The sequence below is a fragment of the Vipera berus genome, assembly GCF_964194415.1.
Source record: "Vipera berus genome assembly, chromosome: Z".
Lineage (NCBI taxonomy): Eukaryota > Metazoa > Chordata > Lepidosauria > Squamata > Viperidae > Vipera > Vipera berus.
The window spans coordinates 45,176,440-45,190,974 of NC_138205.1; the positions used below are offsets into that span (position 1 = coordinate 45,176,440).

Sequence of the window (14,535 nt, forward strand, 5' to 3'; positions counted from 1 at the left end):
TTTTCGAATAATACTAATACGTACGTAGGTATGGGGAAAGTCTCAATTTGCTTTCAATGGAAACTGCAGACTGGCCTACGCAGGGTTACATTCTAAGTGGGGTTGACTTTCAATTAAGTGCTCGTTGAGCCTTTACAAGCCGGGGTCCCTGAAATACTGAAATGTGTGAGTGCTGTTCCCGAAGGGAGCCCCCGAAAGTTTCCCTTGCCCAGTTCCATCAAAGTCTCTACTTCAAAGGGTTACTTCTGTAACGACCGAGGGTAGAGCGTTCCCCGTTCTTTTCCTCGTTCCGACCCCCTCCTCCTCCACGATCCCCGCAGCAGCATCTATTGGCTGGGAAAGGGGAAATGGGCGTGGCTTGGCCCACCTCCGTCTCCTCGCTCACTCTCTCTGTCTCGCTTCCCCCCAGCCCCTCCCCAACTCGGTTCCAGTGTAAAGTTTCACCGAAGCACATGACTGGCTTTAATGGCTGCTGAGCACTGGGGCGCGCGCGCTGGCTAGCGCAACGTTGCGTTCCCTCCTCCCTTCCTCCCCTCCGTCCCACTCGGGTCAGGCAGCCGTTCGGTGTGGCTTTGCAGAGCTGGGACCCCTGAGCGTGTATCTCTTGTCTTCGTGAAAACAAGACTGGTTTGGGGGATGGTATTGGCGAGAGTTTTGTGCGTGCCCTAGAAACTGAGAGAGGGAGAGGGAACCTGCTTTCCAGGTAAGAGTTTTGATTACCTGCGCCTCTTCCTTTTGCCGACTTTGTTCTGGATATGTGTTTGGAAAGCAACGGAGAAACGGAGAGTTGGCTTTATTTTTCTTCGTTCTCTGTAAGTTAACGGCTGCAGAGGAAAAGTCTCTGTCGTTTTTGTCTTGTTTTGTTCCTTCTAGATTCCGATCGAAGTCTAGGATTACATTGCAGCTCCCCATTCCTTTTCCTTCTCCTTCCCCCTCTCTCTGTTTGTGCCCCATACAGTACCTGTTTGAAGTTGAATGGGGTTGCTTTTCTTTATCTCCTTTCCCCTCAGTGTACCCATCTCCCCAATTTCGTTAATAGTATTTCACATCAGAGGAGATTGTAGGTTTCTGAAAGATCTTTCTGAGATCAGCAATTTGCAGTTGCTGATAGTTTCCTGAAGTTGTAATTATTCCTCAGATTTGTTTTGGTGGATGTAGCTGTTCAGAGGTTCCAGTTTGGGGGACAGTGAAGATTGCATTATTTTATTTCTGTTCCATACTCTTTGGGCAGTTTCTTAATAAATCTTAACTGTTGCTTTCAGTCTTCCTATTCAGCTGTCATGGGGCTGCCCTCACCCCCTGCTGCTTTCTGCTGCAAGGGTTAATCTGGCCAACTGGAGGTGGAGATTTTGCCCACAGAATCTAATATTCTTGTCATCAGGCCCCTCTGTTCTTCCTTTGGCCTCTTCACTGTTCTTGATGTGTGAATATAGTGAGATTCTCTCAGTAGGAAGACATCCCAAGGTTTGAGCTGCTGGTTTGTCCTGATCTCTCTGCTCATTAAGTGGCAACTTTATAGTGGCAGCCACATTCTGGAGTAGGCATAGACAGGATTGCACCACAAATGTTTTGACAGTATTTTTCAGAGTCCTATCTCCACAGAGTGAAGGAAAGCACTCAGAGGAGAGGGAGACTCCCTGTTTCTTTTCTTTGAGCAATTCCCAAAGTTTCTTTCCTTTCAGATCCTGAAAGAAATTGCTGATCTCTTCTTCAGTGCCACGTGTGGGTGTGGCTGGCAATTCTGCTGCTTCCAAGTGAAATTTTGTACTTCATATTATTGGCAAGGGAATTCCGAATCCTCCCTCTGCCCATTATACTTCTTGTGCAAAGGGTCTGTTTATGTGATTCTTTCTTCTTCACATTTAAAATTCAAAATGCTGTAGAAATAGCTCTGGTTGTGCCACTTCTCTGTCATAAAGTTTTTGGCTTTTGTAGGAAACCTTGCAGTCAAAATAAACGACAGAGCCAGTGATGTCTGTCTTGCCAAACTACCAGTGGTTGGTCGACCTGTGGGTGGAAAAACAAGACCTTGGCTTAGCTTTCAAGAGGATGTTTCCAACTTGGTCTGTGTTTTTGCAGTGTCTGAGCAGCCTTGTGGGTGTGAAATTGGAGCCATGGCTCTCACATATTTTTTCATGCCCAGGTTTCAGAATTGGGATATCTAGTCCTGTGGGGTTTTGGACTAAGCAGCAGTTTGGATACTTTTTTTTTGGCATGTCTAGTGCTAAGATGTGATATTATGCCTGACCAAGTCCTACAGGTGGCTTGTGTGGCAGCTGTGAAATGGGTTTAACACTTAGGGAAAAAACAGGTTGGCAGCTAAATCCCACATAAGATGGTCAGCAGCTGTGTGGAAGCAGTGATGGTTACCAGCCTCAGCTTGTATTAGAAAAAAGAACTCTAACTTGTGGTCAGGTGCTTTGCTGTCAGTCATAAAAGGTAAATCTGTAAAGAGGGAAGCAGTCATCCATGTAGAGAAATTAACAGCTGGTTTGACTTCAGACATCAGGCAGGAAGGAAAAGAGCACGTCTGGGGTATGTATGCATCTGTGTTTGGATCTGTGTTTAATTCTCCCAGCTTTACAACTTTGTTCAGTTTGAATACTTGAGGTCCTTAGCTGAAAAGAACTCTTGAAGGAGATGAACTTGGGTTTTTTTACATTTGTGATCATGGCTTTCTTATTGTAGAATATTAATAAAAGTGATGGGAATCCTTATAATTTATGTAACATGTCCACAAACTGCTTCAAGTTCAATGTCTTACCATAGTATTGCAAGTGAGGGTGAGAAACTGAGAATATTTCTGCTTGCATACAGAGTTTGTGACTGAGGACAGAGTTGGAGCAGAGATCTTGATGTTCTTAATTTGTAGAAGTTCTATTTTTAATTTTTTTTTTACATTCCAGGTTTTATTTTTCTGGCAACTTGAAAGGACTGGAACAGTTTAAGATGTATGTGATATGCAAACAGTGAATAAGTAGCATGTTTCTAGATTGCACACGTTTCTTCGCTTGTAGTGTTTAAAAATCCAGTTTTATCAATTATATCTTTCCTTTTAAAACATCAATCAAGTTTCACAAATGTTTAACTTAATTTTATAATGTATATCGTATGAGATCCTTCAGAATTATTACCTGCTGTAATTGTTAGTTGTCTTTCTGGCTGACAACCAAGGTCTCTGACCATCTTGAATATGCAAGATTGCAGATCCCATTTGGGAAGCCAGTGCCTTTCAAACGAGTGAATCTTTTTTATAATTTCTGCTGGGATTGTAAAATAAGTCTGCTCCTCATGTGATCTTGCAGGATCAGTTGAGTTAAATACTGCCTATGTGGTCAATTCACGCTACCATGGACATACAGAAAACATAAACTTTATAAAAATGTCTTTGTGCAGTCAGATCAAAGATGATCTCCCCAAACAGTGTTTTGTCACATTTCCTTGAAGAGGACAGGAAGCCCATAAGGAAAGTTAGATGGAGACAGCCTTTCTTATTCCCGTAAAGAGTCATTAGGGACAAAGTGTAGTACATCTACATCTGGATATTTCCTTTTCAGTTATTGTGGCAGAAGGGAAACACAATGGTAGAATCCTGGTTCTAATTTCAAGCCCATAAGACTGTTTTGTCCATCTCAAAACATAGGTTTGGAAAAAAACTTCATGAAATATTATAATCGGAGCTGGGTTTCGTATAGTCCCAATCCAAAATGCATTTTGTTTTTTTGGCTTATTGTCAGACTCACCCCTTTCCAGCCCAAACTCTATGGTTTATATACCATAGTAAATAGGTATATTACAGTAAATGAATAAAAATCCAATGAACCACATTATGCATTAACGTTATATGGGGACCATTGGCTGAATACAAACATTGTGAAAAGCATGTGTTTGGTTTTGGTTTAGCATAATGTGTGAACCAAACCATTTTTGGCTTGTAACCATTATTTATGGCTTAATGTTATATGAGAACCAGCTCTGTATGCTTTGTTCAACTGCAGTGGTTAGAAAAAAATGTTGATGCAGTAAATTGTGTGAATTCAGCATGTGTCTTCCCTAAATTTATTTAATCCCATTTTTAAAAGCCATTTCAGCTTTTCACTATTGTATCTTATGGCTGTGACTCTGTTATTTACTCAGTGCATGGTGAAATTATTTCTATAGTTTTGTTTGATCTATACAGAATATTCTCATTGTATATCATTCCAAAACTCCTAGATCCCCAATGCCCACCTCTGAGGGGTTGAGGTCCAAATATCTTGGAGGTTATTGTGGTTGACAAACCCTGTTCTAGGAGATAGGATATAGAGTCAGTGCTCTTTTGTCTGACTTCCATACAAGGAATTACATAACCTAAATGTTAATGTAAATGCCAGCCTAAATGTTGGAGGTGCGGAGATGAAGATGCAACATATTTTCACATATGGTGGACATGTAAGAAGGTTAAGGCTTTTTGGATTAAAGTCTGGTGGAACATGCAGAAGATTTTTAAACAGAGGATAAAGTTTTGTCCGCAACTTTTTTTGTTGGGAATAATTGCAGACGCTACAGTTGTGGACACTAAGTTGATGTTGAACTTAATTACGGCAGCAAGACTTTTGATAGGCCAATATTGGAAGAAAGAGGAATTGCCGACCATAGAAGAGTGGACTTTAAAGGTTTCCGACCTGGCAGAGATGGCGAAGATTTCGGCCTATTTGAAAGATCACTCGCAAGAACGCTATATTATGGAATGGAGAAAATGGATTGAGTTTATCCAGAACAAGTATAGGGTTAAGAAGTTTTATGTGGCATTCGAATAAGTCTTCTTTCGTTTTTTTTTCTTTTTTATTCTAGTTTTTTATATATAGTTAATATTGTTAAGGTGTGTCTTATCCTATATAAGCTAGAGAGTAATGGATTTTAGATTTTATAGTGGGTAGTATATGGTTGTTTATGATTGCCTTTTTATAGATATATACCTTGTATTTAGCTCTGGGAAGTCGGGGGGGGGAGGGGGGGATGGAGGGAGGGGAGGAGGGAGGGAGGTTGGGGGGAGGTAGGGGGGGAGCAGGGAGGGGGAAGGGGGGTTTTTTAAAGGAAAACTGTATTTTAAAACTTTTCAATAAAAAAAAAAAAGGAATTACATAACCATCAGGGGTAGGCAACCTTGGCTCTTTTATGACTCAACTCCCAGAATTCCTGAGCCAGCATGGAGTCCAGTTGAAGTCCACGAGTCATAAAAGAGCCAAGGTTGCCTATGGTTTTCCAAGTCACTATTGGGCAATTGTGCTTATTCACAAGTCTCCAAACCTTTAAATTTCTGCTTGAGTTAGGAGATAATGAGAGCATATATTAGAGAAATATATATTAGAGAAATCCCCGACTTGTGGCCACAATTGGAACTGGAAATTCTGTTGCTAAGTGAAGCAGTTATTAAGTGAATTATCATATGACTATGCCTGATGTTACAATGTTTTTGCTGCCATTGTTAAACAAATCTGACTGTGCCTATTGATTTTGCTTATCAGAAGTCCTCTGGGAAGGTTGCAGATGGTGATCATGTGACCTCAACATGCTGCAACTGTCATAAGTATGTGCTTATTGCCAAGCACCCAAATCATGACCACGTGATGATGGGGATGTTGCAATGGTCATAATTTCAAGGACTGGTTGTAAATCACTTTTTCAACACCATCATAACTTCAAACATTAGTTAAATGAATGGTGGTAAGTTGAGGACTACCCATATGATTTCTAATAACGTGCCAAGTTTAATTTTATTATTTTAAAAATCTTGTTACACATTAGTCTAAAAAAATTATTAACCTGCAAATATATTTGTTAGGTCTACTTTTATGTGCACGCACTTAGCTTAATCAGTCATTCTACTTTATAATCATGGATAATATAATAAGGGGGGTCATTCTTCAGCTGGCTTGTGGCAGACGCTGACACTGTTTTTGGGCTAAAATAAAGAGTGACTGGCCCAAGATTATTTTTTTAATTTTTTTTTAATTCCATTTATATCCCGCCCTTCTCCGAAGACTCAGGGCGGCTTACAAGCTTAGCAGTAGCCTTCATTCTATGTATATGTCTGCTTATTAGGGCTTTCACACACACCCCAAGCGGCATTATTACAAAGTCAGCTTAATTGCCCCCAACAATCTGGGTCCTCATTTTACCTACCTCGGATGGATGGAAGGCTGAGTCAACCTTGAGCCTGGTGGGATGCGAACCTGCACTAATTGCAGGCAGCTGGTGTTACTTAAGGAGGCATTAGCCCACTGCTCCAAGGCTCCTTTTACTGGTTCATCTGCTTCTAGCCACCCAGATGAAATAATAATAATGTTGGAAGGGACCTTGGAGGTCATCTAGTCCAACCTGCTCAGGCAGGAAACCGTATACCATTTCACACAATTGGCTGTCCAGTCTCCTCTTAAAATCTTCCAATGTTGGAGCATTCACAGCTTCTGGAGGCAGGATGTTCCATTGATTAATTGTTCTAAGTGTCAGGAAATTTTTCCTTAGTTCTACGTTCCTTCTCTCTTTGGTTAGTTTCCATCCATTGCTTCTTGTCCTGTCTTTGGGCGCTTTGGAGAATAGCTTGACTCCCTCCTCTTTGTGGAAGCCCCTAAGATATTGGAACACTGCTATCATGTCCCCCCCTTGCCCCTCTCTTCATTAAACTAGACATAACCAATTCCAGCAACCGTTCCTTGTATGTTTTAGCCTCCAGTCCGCTGATCATCTTTGTTGCTCTTCTCTGTACTCTTTCTAGAATCTCAACATCTTTTTTACATCGTGGTGACCAAAACTGGATGCAATATTCCAAGTGTGGCCTTACCAAGGCATTGTAAAGTGGTATTAACACTTCATGTGATCTTGATTCTATCCCTTTGTTAATGCAGCCTAGCACTGTGTTGGCTTTTTTGGCAGCTGCAGCACACTGCTGGCTCATATTTAAGTGATTGTCCACTAGGACTCCAAGATCCCTCTCACAGTTTCTACTGTTGAGCAAGGTACCACCTACACTATACCTGTACATTTAGTTTTTCTTGCTTAACTGTAGGACCTTACTTTTTTCACCATTGAATTTCATTCTGTTAGATAGTGCCCAATGTTTAAGTCTGTCAACATCCTTCTGTATCTTAAGCCTATCTTCTGGAGTGTTGACTATTCCTCCCAGCTTGTTGTCTTCTGCAAATTTGATGGGTTCCCCATCTATCCCCTCATCCAAATAATTGATGAAGATGTTGAAGAGCACTGGGCCCAGAACAGAGCCCTGGGGCACTCCACTACACACTTCCCTCCATGTAGATGCAGTTCTATTGAGGGCCACACACTTGAGTACGAACGGTCAGCCAGCTATGAATCCATCTGGTGGTGATGCTGTCTAACCCACATTTATCTTATCAAGTAATAGGTTGTGGTCTATTTTATCAAATGCCTTACTGAAGGCCAAGTAAGTTATATCCATAGCAGTGTCCTTGGTTGATCAGAATTCCATTGCTAAGTGATGCAGTCATAAAGTATAATATCACATGACTATCATTTAGCAACAGGGATCCCGTTGCTGTTGTTAACCAAATTCCACCAGTCCTTAGCTGGGGGCCCACCCCAAGCCAAGCCATTCGGTGCTTAAGCCTTCCCAGCCCTGAGCCTCAGTAAATTAAGGGATTGCCTCCTCTTCAGCTCCCCCCACCTGTCCATCTTCCCCCCCATTGCTGCCCTTTTGGCTACCCTCTCCTCAAGAAGCCCACCTTGGACCCATCCTCTTTGAATAACTTTCGTCCAGTCTCCAATCTTCGCTTCCTTGCGAAGGTTGTTGAGAGCGTGGTGGCGCACCAACTTCCTCAGATCCTGGATGAAGCGATTTATCTAGACCCGTACCAATCGGGTTTCAGGCCGGGCTACAGCACGGAGACGGCATTGGTCGCTCTGATGAATGATCTCTGGAGAGCCCGGGATAGGGGCCATTCCTCTGTCCTAGTCTTATTAGACCTCTCGGCGGCTTTCGATACCATCGACCATGGTATCTTGCTGCGACGCCTCAGGGGACTGGGAGTGGGAGGCACGGTTCTGCGTTGGTTCTCCTCCTTTCTCCAGGGTCGTTCGCAGTGGGTGCTGACAGGGGGACAGAGGTCGACCCCGAGGCCTCTCGCTTGCGGAGTCCCTCAGGGGTCGGCCCTCTCGCCTCTCCTGTTCAACATCTACATGAAACCGCTGGGTGAGATCATTCGCAGTTTTGGAGTAGGGTACCATCAGTATGCTGATGACACCCAGCTTTTTATCTCAACTCCTAACAATATCAGTGATGCCCTAGACGTGATGTCCCGCTGCCTGAAAGCGGTCCGGGAATGGATGGGGAGAAACAGGCTTCAACTGAACCCGGACAAGACTGAATGGCTGTACGTACCGGCAAGCCAGGAGATTCAGAACGTCCCACTGCTTAACATTGGGGACAAGTTACTTCCCCCTGTTGATAGGGCCCGCAACCTGGGTGTCCTCCTAGACTCGCAGCTCTCCCTGGAAGACCACATTGGAGCTGTGACCAAGGGGGCCTTCTCCCGGGTTCGACTAGTTCGCCAACTACGGCCTTATCTGGACCTGGATTCCTTACGTACAGTCACCCATGCCCTTGTGACATCTCGCCTAGACTATTGTAACGCTCTCTACATGGGGCTGCCCTTGAGATCCACTCGGAAGCTTCAACTGGTGCAAAGTGCGGCGGCACGGACACTCTTGGGAGCCTCCCGATACTCCCATATCACACCTCTCCTCCGTGCGCTGCACTGGCTTCCGGTTGCCTTCCGTGTGAAGTTCAAGGTGCTAACAATGACATTCAAAGCCCTACATGGCATGGGTCCGGACTACCTACGGGAGCACCTTCTGCCGATGTCAGCACCCCACCGTCCTGTACGCTCCCACAGAGAGGGCCTCCTCAGGGTGCCACCGCTCAAGGAATGTCGGCTGGTGGCCCCCAGGGGGAGGGCATTCTCAGTGGATGCGCCAGCCCTCTGGAACACCTTACCAACCGAAATCCGGATGGCCCCTGACCTCCGTACCTTCCGTCGCGACTTAAAAACTTTCCTGTTCCAGCAGGCTGGCCTGGCATGATAACGTTAATTGGGGTCCCAGTTTGTGTTCATTAGTGTTTCTTATTATTTTATTGTTCGGTCTGTATACCTTCCTTCCTCTGTACACCGCCCCGAGTCCCTCGGGAGAAGGGCGGTTTATAAAAACTAATAAATAAATAAATAAATAAATAAATACCCTACACCCTGCCTTGGCTCTGAGGCGGTTTGCCCCACTGGCTTGGCATTTCACGGTGTGGCTTGGCTCTGGAGATGCATGAGGCCCCTGAGTTTGGTGCAATGCAGTGCAAAGCATTAGGCACCCCAACAAGCCCTAGCCATCATAGCCCAGTCATCCTCGCTGCCCTGTACTCTGAGACCCCTGCCATCCCACACTCTGTTCCCACTACCCACTGCTAATGAGACATGCCTGCCCCCAACCATTTGTGAGACATGATGCCATCTTTCCCAGGCCTGGAGGATACTGCCATGCACAACCTGGGGAACAAAACCTCGTGGCCAACCGTTGCATCACAAAGGCCCAATATAAGCAAGATTGATCAGCAGCGGGACCAAGGAGAAAGTGAAGGACAGCTAGGGCATCAGGAGCTACAGAGTGCAGGGGCCCAAAAGGGCATAGATAGGGAAGGGGAGATAGATGGGTGTGAGAAGTTGAAGCACTCCTGCGGTCATAAGTGAGGCCTGGTTTCCAAGCGCCCAAATTTTGATCATATGACCCCAGGGATGCCACAGTATCTGTAATTCAGGGACTGGTGGTAACTCCATTCAATGTTGCTATAACTTGAAACAGCCTCTGAACAAATAATTGTAAGTTGAGGACTATTGTATACCATTTTGGACCTTTATGTTATTACTACTAGCTAGTTATCTACTAGTTATCTACTGGTGATTCTCACGTATCAGAGGTAAAAAGATGATTGGCTCTTGGTAAACCTGGTTTATATATTTCTTTTCATGGGTGATTTTCAAATTTTTAAATTTCAGAGTTCCTATTAAATATCAATAACGAGAGAGAGGTTTAGTTCAAAGCATTCTATAGGGCACCAGGTTAGTTGTCTCTTTCACAGCCCTAAAAGTTTAGTAAGATGAACTTATTTAACCGCCTTGTTCATGTGAATGAGTATCAGTCCTATTGGAACCGAGAAATTACTACCCAGTATCTCTGATGTTCGTTCAAGAAGTTCCTGTGATGATATAAATGGATAATGGAAGTATGTGCAAAATACGTTATCCACCAAGTTTATGTTATTCATAGAGGGAAACTAATATGTTAAATGTGATAATTATGGAATTATATATTTCGTTCAAGATTGCGGAAGGTAACATATCTCTACTACTTTCTTTATGCAAAGCGTATTAGTTGGATTTAATAGAAGTTTTTTTTCTAAATGACCCCTTCTTTCTTCTAAAGAACTTAGGATATAATTTGTATCTTTACAATCAAATTCTGCAGAATGGGTTTTGATGGCCAAGACTGTATACCTAATTAATGTAGTACTTATATGAAACTTCAATATTGATTCCCATGTGCACATTCACTGTATCATAGCAGGTCTTATGACAGTTCATGTGGACAAGCACATAACAAACTCCACATTATTTGTTCACATTGGCAGACCTGTTGGTGTGTTTTCATTTTTTTTAGCTTATTATCAGAACTATAGCATCATATTATGCACAGAGCTATTGTTTTTCTACTTAAATGCATCAGGAAGCTGTTCCCTATTGCCACTTTCCAATGTGTGTGTCAGAATCTGGAAATAGAGAGATGTTGCTATTGCACTGCACTTAAAAGCATTTCTGCGAACAAGTGCAGACATGCATATGCCTTGGAAAGTATAGTGCTTTGGTTTGCAAACTGTTCCGTTTACTGTTCAATTTTTTTGGGGGGGAAGGATCTTTGCAATGTGACACAGAAATGGAGCTCCTGTCCTATAGCCCAGGGCTTTTCAACCAGTGGTACTGGTACCACCTGTGGTACATTACCACCTAGCAGGTGGTACGCGACCATCCTAGAAAAGTGATAGCAGGGGAGAGGAAGGAGCTGAATCGGTGGCAGCACCGCACAAGCCTGAGCAAGAGACGGCCAGAGCTGCAGGGCTGTCAGGGCTCAGCGGAAGCACCAGGATCAGCGCTTCTTCAGGACTGTCAGGGCTCAGCAGAAGTGCCAGGATCAGCGCCAGGCTCCAGATAGAGCTCGGCACTGATCCTGGTGCTTCTGCTGTGCCCAGAAGAAGCGCTGATCAGCTGGAATGTTGCAGCATCTCCAGGGTCTTGTGATTTACATTCAGATGCTTGGCAACTGATTCATATTTATGATGGTCACAGTGTCCCAAAGTCATGTGAAGTGACCAAAATCTGCTGCAACCACCCAGCAGACGGGGAAATAAAAATCAAACACCTCCCACCCCACCCTCGCTGCCAATCCTCAAAAGAAATGCTCACAACAATGAAAACCTCGGACAGGATGAAGAGCGCTGCTGGGCGGGCAAGCAGGTGTCTTGCTCAGCTGTGGCTAGGGGGGCACTTTTTTCAGTGCCATTGTAATTTTGAACAGTCACTAAGCGAACTGTTGTAAGTCGAGGACTACCTGTACTTCATCACTTTTTTCCTCTTTTTTTTGGTCATCAAGTTTTTGACACCTTGTGACTGGTGGTACTTGGATGTTGCCATATCCTAAAAGTGGTACAATGAGTGAAAAGGTTGAAAAGCCCTGCTATAGCCTTCTCAGTTGTGCTTTGCTCCGGAGACAGTCCTTCCTCTTGGGAATTTTTTTTGCTGTGGAACTGCTCTTCTTTGTACAGCAGAAAATTATTCTGTGTACTTATCTGAAACATCAAGCAACACAAGCATTCCCCCTTTAAAGCAATATTTAAGTTGCTTGGTATGAGTGCATCCAATCATATGGTTTGAAAAAGAAATATTTGTTTTAGAATAGGAAGATCCAGAGGTACTCATTTTCATACTATTCTGCTAGTACTTTACACTGATCAAAGTCCTCTTTCTGACCTCCTTGACACTGGGGCATTGTATAATGAAGGGCAGTATAGAATGATTCAGATAAGTAGAAAACTTGTATAACTCTTGATGACTTATTTTCCAAAGTGTCTGAGGCTGAGTTGAGGCAATAAGTCTTTGTCAAGTTTAGAGTCTCAAGGGGATGACTGGAGTTTTCAATGTCAGATTGGGGAAAAGTGCTCTAGGTGATTCTGCTTTATCCCCTGGAGTCTCATGTGAAGGCATAGATACTCAGGGAAAAAGATTTGGCTTGAACCCTTGGCTCACTAAGGGTCCATGTGAGGTTTTGTTCCAGACAACTGGAATTATGGAGGAAATTTAGTCAGATGATTTATGGGCTGTTTCAGATAGGAATCCTTCCTGAATGGTGGTATTATGGTGGTTATCCTTCCCTCGATATGTTTTCCAGATGTGGCGTATAAAACATTTTTATCTCAGGGTTGAGAGATTTGGATTATAATATCAGTTTCATCCTGAAGGATTGGATAACCATATTTATTTCCCAACAATTTGGAGTATTTTTGCTAGGTAATCATCTTTTTGTTCCTATACCAGGTGGCAGTCTTTTCCTGCACTTCAGGGAAATTATTTGCGTTCACATAAACTGTGGACTTGGAAGCCACTTTATTTGTGGATATCGGCTAGCAGCAACATTTATTGTTCCTGAAAGTCTCTTGAGTATTATGCGGCTTGCCAGCTGCAGTTGTATGAACTTCTGGGTCCCTCACGGAAATGACTCCCGGTGAGAGTAGAAAAGGCTCTTATTGTTCCTATTGAAATTATCCTATGGTTAACAGCCACCAGCTTTAATTGTCTGAAAGGTCTGTCACAATATAGACCTGGCAATCCTTGTATGTATAGTAAGCTAACAGATTGAGTTTTGGGAGCCACTGTGAACAAAGAAGTCCAAGTTTTGATTCAAATTTTTATTTTTTTCTGCATTTTATGATGATGATGATGATGATGATGATAACTTTATTGTCACTTTGAATGTACACCAATCGGCATACATCAAAATGAAATTTCGTTGCATACAGCTCTCAAAGGGTCATCACCTCTGATATATACTCCTTGTTCGGGGCCTGCTCAAATTTCACATTGTCCATTTTAGTCTCTAGGGAGTGAACGATGGCACACAGGACAGATGGAAATGGGGCTCCATGTGGATTAGCCCTCAAATTCGCTTGTATTTTGACAACCTTGCCTTCTTTCCTTTTTCTGATCCTGACTCTTCCACCTTTTCCTTAAAGAGGCCTTGCTTCTTTTCGCCCCTGGAGCACGCTGCTGCCGCCGCCACCACCAACTCCTCCAAAAGCCTCTCTCTCTTCCTCTGGGCCTGCCGACAGCCTCATCCAGTTCCTTCGCTCCATAAGCTCCAGGTCCTCTCCTCCTCTGCCTCCTCTGGAAACAGCCCTGATTTGCAATAGAATCCATCACTGGGCCAGCAGTCAGATCTTGCTGCTTTAGTTCCACCATGTTGCTCAAACACATTAAAATCTTCCTGATCATGTGGCCTATAGCCCTTACTATCCCTCCCAAAACTATTTGCCTTCAAGAGCCAATGCAGCCGCAGCCATTCCAGGCGCCGCCATCTTATATCTTATATCACATTAAAAAGAAAAATGGATCCATTACAGCACATCTGCAAATTTTTACAATTCCTTAATTTCATAAGAGCAGTGTTTAAACAGGAATTACCTCCATTTTGGTCCTACTTATGGAAAGTAGGAAGGATGGAGACACATCATGAAGATGGTTTGCAGTTTTATTATCCTTTCTGCATTCTAATACAATGAGTCTGTTCAAGGTTATTCTAAACAATTTGAATGTAGGAAGTTTTGCCTGTAAGATAGGCGTTAAGAATTTTGTGTAAACTTTTCTGATATTTTCTCTATGTTATATCCATTAAACAACAGTAATTTGCCTACCTCCCACAGAGTAAATATTCAGTAGAAGTAGCTCTCTCCACCCCCAGTTCTCCAAGAACCAACAATGCTACACACATTTGTTAGTTTTTATATATCCTTCAGACTCTTATCTTGAGTGATTTGATGGCATTAAGCAGTCATTCCCCTTTCATGAAACAGAATTTCTTTTCTTCTTATATATTGTAATTTGGGTCCCGTTGAGGGGCCGTACCTAACTACTGCTTTCTAATTATGATAAAATACTATCTGAATATTACAGAAGGTGAAGTTCACCAATGTTGGAGGGCATCACATAAAGGAAGGCTATTATAGAATATGAAATGGAACATATATATGGTCTGCACATACATAAATATTAAATTGAAGGGATAGATGTTCTCAATCTCATCAATGGGATGTTCCCACTTCCCCTCCATTCCCTGGCTTGTGTTGATCAATATTCTCACCATGAATATCAATACTGCTACCTTCTCACATACATTGCATTACAATCTCCAACTGTCTCAAGACATGGC

General features: G+C 43.1%; 1 protein-coding gene across 1 annotated transcript in view; it reads left to right on the forward strand.

The window, feature by feature from the left end:
* Window positions 1-481: 481 nt before the first annotated feature.
* Window positions 482-14,535, forward strand: part of RARA (retinoic acid receptor alpha) — a gene marked incomplete at its 5' end in the record, with an annotated part of 230,072 nt that continues 216,018 nt past the window's right edge. Inside the window, one exon of the mRNA XM_081343819.1 lies at window positions 482-703. The remainder of the gene's footprint in view (window positions 704-14,535) is intronic.